Source organism: Mugil cephalus, chromosome 16 (assembly GCF_022458985.1).
Source record: "Mugil cephalus isolate CIBA_MC_2020 chromosome 16, CIBA_Mcephalus_1.1, whole genome shotgun sequence".
Lineage (NCBI taxonomy): Eukaryota > Metazoa > Chordata > Actinopteri > Mugiliformes > Mugilidae > Mugil > Mugil cephalus.
The window spans coordinates 24,368,539-24,376,854 of NC_061785.1; the positions used below are offsets into that span (position 1 = coordinate 24,368,539).

The 8,316-nt window shown below is 41.8% G+C and overlaps 1 long non-coding RNA gene across 1 annotated transcript; it reads left to right on the plus strand.

The window, feature by feature from the left end:
- The first annotated feature begins 6,246 nt into the window (after positions 1 to 6,246).
- LOC125022732 lies at positions 6,247 to 7,969 on the plus strand. The gene is made up of 2 exons (XR_007114476.1): positions 6,247 to 6,340; positions 7,480 to 7,969. It is a non-coding gene; the product is annotated as an uncharacterized LOC125022732 (long non-coding RNA).
- Positions 7,970 to 8,316: the final 347 nt, after the last annotated feature.

Genomic DNA, 8,316 nt, shown 5'->3' on the forward strand with positions numbered 1-8,316 from the left:
CAGCGCTAACGAATGTTGTTACTGTCACACCTGTGAGCTGTGTAAGGGAAGGCATCCCACCTGCCTACATGATGAAAATTACAAAGGGCATGAGGAGAAAGACAGACCTGTAATAATGGAAAGAAGGAAATCTAGAGCTAATGTGAACACAAACTGTACAAATGAAATCGTGTCATCTAACCCACTCTGTGTTACTATTGAGGGTCAGTCATACAGCACCTCCATGATCGTCCCTGTATCCTGCATCCAAAGAACAGCTTGTATATGCACTGTTGGACACCCAGAGCCACAGCACCTTCTTTGAGAGAGACGTTAGTGATGAATTACAACCAAACACTTTCCCTGTACACTGAAACTCACTACAATGATGGGAGAGAGTATGATAATGAAAAGTGAAAGAGTAGATGGACTTCGTGATAGAGGCTATAATTCAGACATTTACATTGATCTTCCTCCCTCATGTAAACAAAAGACTGTTGGAACCCCTCCAAGAGAGGCTAAAACCACGGTGGGAGAGTTGGCAAAGTGATTTCATCGACCTACAGAAAATAAACACTCGCTGTTATTTATCTGCTGACTTTGGAGAAGTTGTTGAAACTGAATTACAACACTTCTCAGATGCGAGTACCAGTGGTTACGGGCAATGCTCTTATCTGAGAGCCAAAAACAAGAAAGGAGAGATTCACTGATCATTAGTGATAGGAAAGGCCTATGTTTCTCCAACAAAAGTGATTGCAATACCACGGCTCGAATTAACCCTAGCAGTGGGTTCAGTCTCCATCAGTAACATGCTCCGAGAAGAATTGAGAATTGAAGTGTTAAAAAGGTCACATGATCTTTCAACAGTGAGCGAAAGAGAAAGTGCAGAACGTCTCATAATGAAGAGGAAATCAAATTATTGAGCAAAGGTAATAAACTACAGCGTTGCAACAAATTAGACCACTTTGATGCTTTCATTGACACAGACGATGTCCTCAAGGTGGGAGGACGACTCCACCACTTGTCACTCTCTGACTCTCAAGCATCCAATTGTCATTCCCAAAGAGGACCGTGTGACAGAATTAATAATAGCTCATAACTACACCCAACCCAAGTTTTTAATGCACCTCACCTTGGGGGTCCACCCAGGTTCGGTCAGGGTCAGGGCAGGCTGCAGGACAGTAGTGTGCTGCAGTCCTCTGAACCACCCGACCCTCCTGTTTGCCCCCTGTCTTAACGCACCACACCACATCCAGGGTCACAGGGTCACGGTGTAGGGGTTTGCTTCCTCATCAGGAACTGAAGAAGCACAGTAATAGGGACACTGTCACGTTTCATTATCACTTGGCATGGCTCGGGGGGCCGGGTCCTCAGCTGGCAGGGGCATCTTGGGCTGGTGGTGTCACGTAGGGTAGTTGAGGGGGTTGTGAGGACCCAGATGCAGGATTATTGATGAGGCAGGATCTCAAATAAAAAGGCTTTTAATAATAAACAAAAGGCGCTGCGCACAGCAGGAAAACCAAAATCCAAAAATCTAAAGAAATGTTCAACATGACGTGGAAACATGGACACGCGAAAACATGGAACATGACATGAAGACATGAAGGTAACATTAACGACGCAACCAGGAACAAAGGGAAAGGCAGGGCTATATATACGCATGAGGACTGAGGGATGACAAGACACAAGTGAAACACATGACAATCAACGCAGGTGAAACCAATAAACAATCAAGAGACAAGGAGGCACAAGATAGGAAACTAGGAACTTACAAAATAAAACAGGAAACACAACATGACATGGACAGACATGACAAAAACAGGAAACGTCAAAGCATGATGACAAAATAAAAGACAGACCTAGAACCTTGACAGGTGGTCTGTGGCCCCACCGAGGTTGGTCGGGGTATCTACCTAGGTTCTCTGGTGTCCTCTTGGCTGGGCTTTGTCAGACTGGCTGGGGTCTCTCCCTGGCGGGTGGGGGTTCCCTCTTCCTGTGGTCTCCCTGGCCTGGGTGCACCAGGGGCATGGAGCTGCTGCGCTGGTTGCGGGGTGTGGGGGTGTGGGGGGTGTGGGGGGCCGCTCCGGCCTGCACCAGCTTGTGCTCGCTTGGTCGGTCTGGGGGTGTTCCTTGTCACTCACCATGTGCGTTGGGGTGTGGCATGCCCCCTGGCTACGGTGGTTCTCTGGTCTTGTTACCCGTGCGCCCCACACTGGGCTGGGGGTTCTCGGGGGCTGGGGCTTCTGACCTGACTCTGGGCCCTGGTAATGGTCTCACTCATATTTAGGGAATGCCCACATGCATGTGTGTTGTCACCTGCCAGCCCATGCTGGATCACATCAAGAAGAATTGATGAGTCCCGGCTATTAAGGGCTGGATTATTGTCTTCACTCTATCACTACATGCCCTATGGCAGACTTCTCTCCTCTATTGGGACACCCTTACCCCCTTGGACTCACTCATCTCTCCAGAGATCTACACAACACCTCCCTGTACCCTACACACCACCAGTTCCTACCAGCACCACATGCCTCTCTTCCACTGTCTATCCTTCCACATCTTTTCTGTCCTTTGTTCTCCCCCTCTATTCACTGAGGTGTAGCACTGCCCTCCCTGAAACACAAGGTTACTACACTCAATAAAGATCAACGATAGTTCCCAGGGAGGGCTGGTGATGGTCACACTCACGCACTGAAGTAATAAAGCTTTCAGCTGCAAGAATATAACTGCATCAAACTCATATAATGTCGACACCCTGTGGTGTTCAACTATGCAGACAAATGCAGACAAAAAAATAAAAATAAATAAAATAACTCATAACCATGAAAGGACAAAACATCAAGGAAAAGGATTCACAGTAAATGAAATCAGAGCCAGTGGATATTGGATTCCTGGAATGAGCAGAGCAGTAGCATCATACATTCAGCAGTGTGTGATTTGTCGCAAACTCGGGAGAGCTGCAGAGGGTCAAAGAATGAGTGACTTACCTGTGGAACGCGTCGAGCCCTCCCCTCCTTTCACATACTGTGGTATGGATTGCTTTGGCCCTTTCACAACTACACAGGGAAGAAAACAACATAAATGATACGGCCTGCTCTTTACCTGTTTTTGCTCACCAGCCATTCACATCAAGATGTTAGAGGACATGTTCACAGACACCTTCATTAATGCCCTGCAATGTTTCATTGCTGTTTAAGGTGGAGTTTGTCAAATTCAGTGTGATCAGGGCACTCATTTTTTTGCAGGTCTTTGTAACCTTTTAGTCCCACCTTTAGATGTCAGTTAGGTTTAATAGATAGTGGTTTTGTTTTCCTCCCTTTGGAGCGCCTTTTGTTGATTTATGTTATTCTTTGGTATTATAATATCATTAAGACAGCGTTTCCCTCCCATTGGAGCGACTTTTATGTTGTTACTTTTAGTTTACTCTGTAAGAGGTTTGAATAAAGATTCACTGTTATTAAATCTGCTCTGCGTCTGAGTCCTGCCTCTAGCCCGGCCCGACACTAGAAGATGTATTTCCAGGATCATGGAAGGAAGCTACAATAACCCTTACAGCATTGCTCTGTTTCTTTGTTATTTTCCCATCATTTGTATGGTGCTTTATTGGTTTCGCCTGTATCTCGTCATCTCCTGCCTTGTGTATATATAGCCCTGCATTTCCCTTTTTTCCCTATTGTGTCATTTTAGTCATTTAGTCTCCATGCTATGTCTAAGTCTTCAGCATTTTGGCATTTTTTGTCATCCTGCCACCTCTGCAGTGCTTTCTGTTTTTGTTATTAAATACCTTCTGCTGAAACTATATGATCATTTATGATTATGCAGCAACCAAGCAGTAAGCTGCAAATAAGTTATAAGAAACTCACCCAACAAAAGCAGCAGAACTGTATTTTAATGCCATTATCATGTCACATCTGTCATACTGTCTGGCTAGCCGGGCCTCTTTTACAACTTTAAAATCAGTACAGGTATTCTACCATCAGGCTGTGAAAGTGCTGGAGAGGAAGACAAACACTCATCATCATTGTTACAGCATTACAAACCAGAACCTACTGAGCTGGGATAATTTTGTTAAATATTGTTTCTCATCTGTAGTTTAACTGTCAGAAGTGGTGAGTGAGGGTGTTGATCGGCATTGATTATTATATGATATGATTATTATCTCCCTGAGGGCAGTAGGGAGAAGATGTGATGGGAGGGATGATGTGAGTCTTTAATGATGGAGATGCTTCCAACAAGCAGGGAAGTGGAGAACTGATGATCATGCTGGCTGTCTTCACAGTTCTGGTCACCTGCTTTTTTCCTTCTCGTTGCAACTGCAAACCACAAGGTGAAACTGTAGATGAGGATGCAGTCCGCAGCAGGTTTGTACAATGTGATGAGATGTGAGGTGGGTAGGCCGGTTTTCAAGGGGCCTACGAAGGGAGTGGATCTGCTGCTGTGCTTTCTTGATGACTCCTGTGGTGGTCGAGGATGAGGTAAGGTCATCAGCAGTCTGGACACAAGGTATTTCACACTGCTGGCCCTCAACATGGCAGTGTGGTAGATCATTAGGGGTGCATGTTGTTGTTCTTTGTAAATCTTCCGGAAGTCTATCACAAGTTCCCTGGTCTTCTCCGCATTAAGAGAAAGGTTGTGATGTCTGCACCATGTTGTTAGCTGCCTGACCTCCTCAGACACGTTGTTGGCCTACCACAGTCGTGTCATCAGCAAACCTGACGTGGTTGGAGCTGAATCTTGCTGTGCAGTCATGGGTGAGGAGGCTGAAGAGGAGAGGACTCAACATGCAGGCCTGCAGAGAGCCCATGCTCACTTTTACAGAAATGTTTATAAAATACTTTTATAAACAAACTGGTTTCTTGAACATGACAATGAGTTCACTGTACTCCAATGGCCTCCACAGTCACCAGATCTCAATGAAAAAGAGCACATTTGGGATGTGGTGGAATGGGAGATTTGCATCATAGATGCAGTCGACAAATCTACAGCAACTGTGTGATGCTGTCATGTCAGTATGGCCCAAACTCTCTGAGGAACCAACACCTTGTTGAAAGTATGCCACAAAGAATTAAGTCAGTTCTGAAGGCAAAAGTGGGTCCAACCTTTTACTAGCAAGGTGTACCTAATAAAGTAGCCACTGAGCGTAACTAACCATACAGCCCCAAATAGAATAGAATTTCCCAGGTGTCTCTGTGAAGTAACTGAAATATGGTAAGACAGTCGTACAGTATATGCTGTGAAATGATTTGGTATCTAAAATCTGTTTTACGTTATACAGTATTGAGATGCTTCTTGAAAGTTTAGTCTGTATATGTCTGATATGTGATTTCCAGCTGATTTGATCATCTATTATTATCCCAAGGAACTTGTTTTCATGAACCCTTTCTATTTGCACCCCATCTATCATTAGTTGCACTTGCTCTTCAGATCGCCCAAATAACATTATTTTTGTTTTGTTCAAATTTAATGATCATGTATTCCCGTCAAACCATAATAAACCATCACTTTGTTCATTTCTTTAAGTAGCTCTTTTAAAATGTCCCCAGAACAAAAGATATTTGCGTCATTAGCAAACAGCACCGGCTTAACTTTCTGTGAAGCACTACAAGCATCATTAATATACAAAAATAAACAATTTAGGGCTCAACTCTGACCCCTGGGGACTCCACAGACAATGTCCAAGCATGCTAAACAAACATCACCCATCTTCACAAACTTGCTGTCTGTTCTTTAAATGAGTTATGATCCAATTCAACACAATGCCTCTGATACCTTATCTTGCTTTTTTATTAATAGATCGTGACTGATTGTACCAAACAGTTCATGAATGTTGGGCACACTCCTCATTCGGCTGAGCCTGGAGTCCAAACCATAGGAACTACAGGAATCAGAGTCACACCATTGGAAAACCAACAACAATTCCTATGTTTTTTTGTGTTTGTTTGTTTTTTTGTGTAATTTTTATTTCTGTAGCTCTAAAAATGTGGCCACCAGAGTACTTTGAGCACCTTTTTTTTCCCCGTTAAAAACGGCCCTCACTGCAGTGGGAGTAAGATTTTGTCCATAGACTCCAATGTTAAACAAGTGTGTTGCCTCTAAGGCATTTATATAATTTATCTGTAATGTGGGATTTAAAATATTAAATTCATATGTGTTGTAGTTAAAACATAACAGTAGAAAGGTTAAAAAAATTATTGAGATGATTTTATTTGACAGTTGAGTTACTCATGACATCACTTCCTGATAGGTCACCAGTGTTTGCGACTTCCTGTTTATGTTCGTTGCTTGTGTGGACTGAGAGTGAGGCAGACATGCTAAGTGTATTCTGAAGCCATCCACTTAGAAATATTGTACAGGCAACGCCGTAAGTACATATAACATGATGTTTAATGTCTTAAAAAACAATAAATAGTGACGGTATATATTTTATTTGTAATTAAAAGGACACTTCTGTCTATGTTATTTACATGTTAAAAACATTCTGCTGGAGATTATTACAGTATTTCAAGGTGCTAACAATGATAGTAATTCATATTTTAAGTTGTTTAAAATGTAATATTTGTTGCTTATTTACAGTTTTCACCAAATGTCATTGAACACTTCAGAGTAAAAAGTCAACTCCACTACGACTTGTGTTTTCATTGGACAAGGTTTAACTTGGTGTTGAATCAGAGTTGTTACGCTCTGAGTGAGAACACTACAACGAGATTTATTAGTGTTTTGTTCCAAAATTTCACCAAAACGAAAATTGCGACTGCAACCAATCCATAGCAGGTAGAAAACCACAGTTGTCAAGCCTCGTACAAACCTTTGGACAATCCAGAGGCATTCCATCGCAAAGTGACATTTAAAATGAAAATTTTACCACAAATTATCTTTTCTCCGTGATCCCTTTCAAACCCACAGCAAAATGGTTCAAAACTTAGATTCTGCAATTACAAAATTCTACAAAAAAACAAAAAGACAAAAATTAGCGTCGCTGCCCATCAAAAAAAAAAAAAAAAAAAAAAAAATTGGAAGGAGGACAGGATGCACCTAACTTTATTAATTACTCCCTCTTCATCTCAGCACTTGGGAGCATCATGACTCTTGGGAAAACCTACTTATGAAACACATATGAAATAATAAATGGAAAATTCCTCCAATACTTACAGGTAATCAAGACAATCAAAAAGAAAATTCCAGTGCTCCAAACTAGTATACAGCCTCCACAATTCGGCACCAACATCAAATAACTTGCACCAAAAACAAAAAAAAAGAAAACCCTCTCTTAAATATATAAGTTGCTATCAACCACCAATTCTATACATCTAGCAATATCAAAATGTGAAGCAGATCTGTCCCTGTCCACTGACTTTGACTTCTGGACCCAGATCTGCGAAAATATGTTTAAAATGATAAAAACTTGAATTCCCAGCTGATCTAGTTCAGAGTACTTCACAGATCACACAAAACTCAATACAAGATGTATGTTCTGTAATCTTATAATTTATTTTCTATTAGTAGCCGCTGGCCTGGAGTGCTGCATATCTGACCTGCGGAGTTCCACACTACATCTGCTGTCGTGGCCTCATCAACCAGCCCAGTCTTCATGGCCTGAAGTGCTGTATATCAGACCTGTGGAGTTCCATTAACTACATATGCCGCAGTCTTCATGACCTCCTCCAGTTGTCCACTCCTACCCAGATGAACAATTCACCAACCTGCCCATGAATCCTCTTATACTCTGAAACTGTCACATGAGATCAATCATCAGCACATGTTGTATTATTAGATTCTATGTGTTTCCTTCAGCTCGATATATGTATGTATGACTGAAGTTTGAAGGTTTCTTCCCGTTCTTGGCGATATATAAATAAAAAATTGAATTGAATTGAATAGCAGTGGCATACTGGGTAAATTTACAGGGACATCAGATAGATCATCCAGCAAGAAGGGCTCTATAACCGGTATGGTAAAGATGGGGTTAAATAAAAAATGGTTTTGTCCCTCAGTGGTCCTCATTGGTTTTGTCCCCCAGTAGACACTACATTATAGAAACAAATCATGGATAAGAAAGGAAATATTGGATTAATAGGATTGGTTTATATTGACAAGTACTGTATATGTACAGATATTTAGAGATGGATCTAAACAAGCAGAGATGGGTAAAATAGCAGCAGCCTTTGCAATTTCAGAGTTTAGAGTAAAGCAGGTGGCCAGATTATCAGATGACCTATCAGTTTTCTCAGAAGAATTAATAGCAACAATCATGACATTGCATTGGATAGAAGAAGTCAAACCAATGAGAGTTATTGTCTGTACAGATTCTCTTTCAGTAATTCAAATGGAAAACAAGAT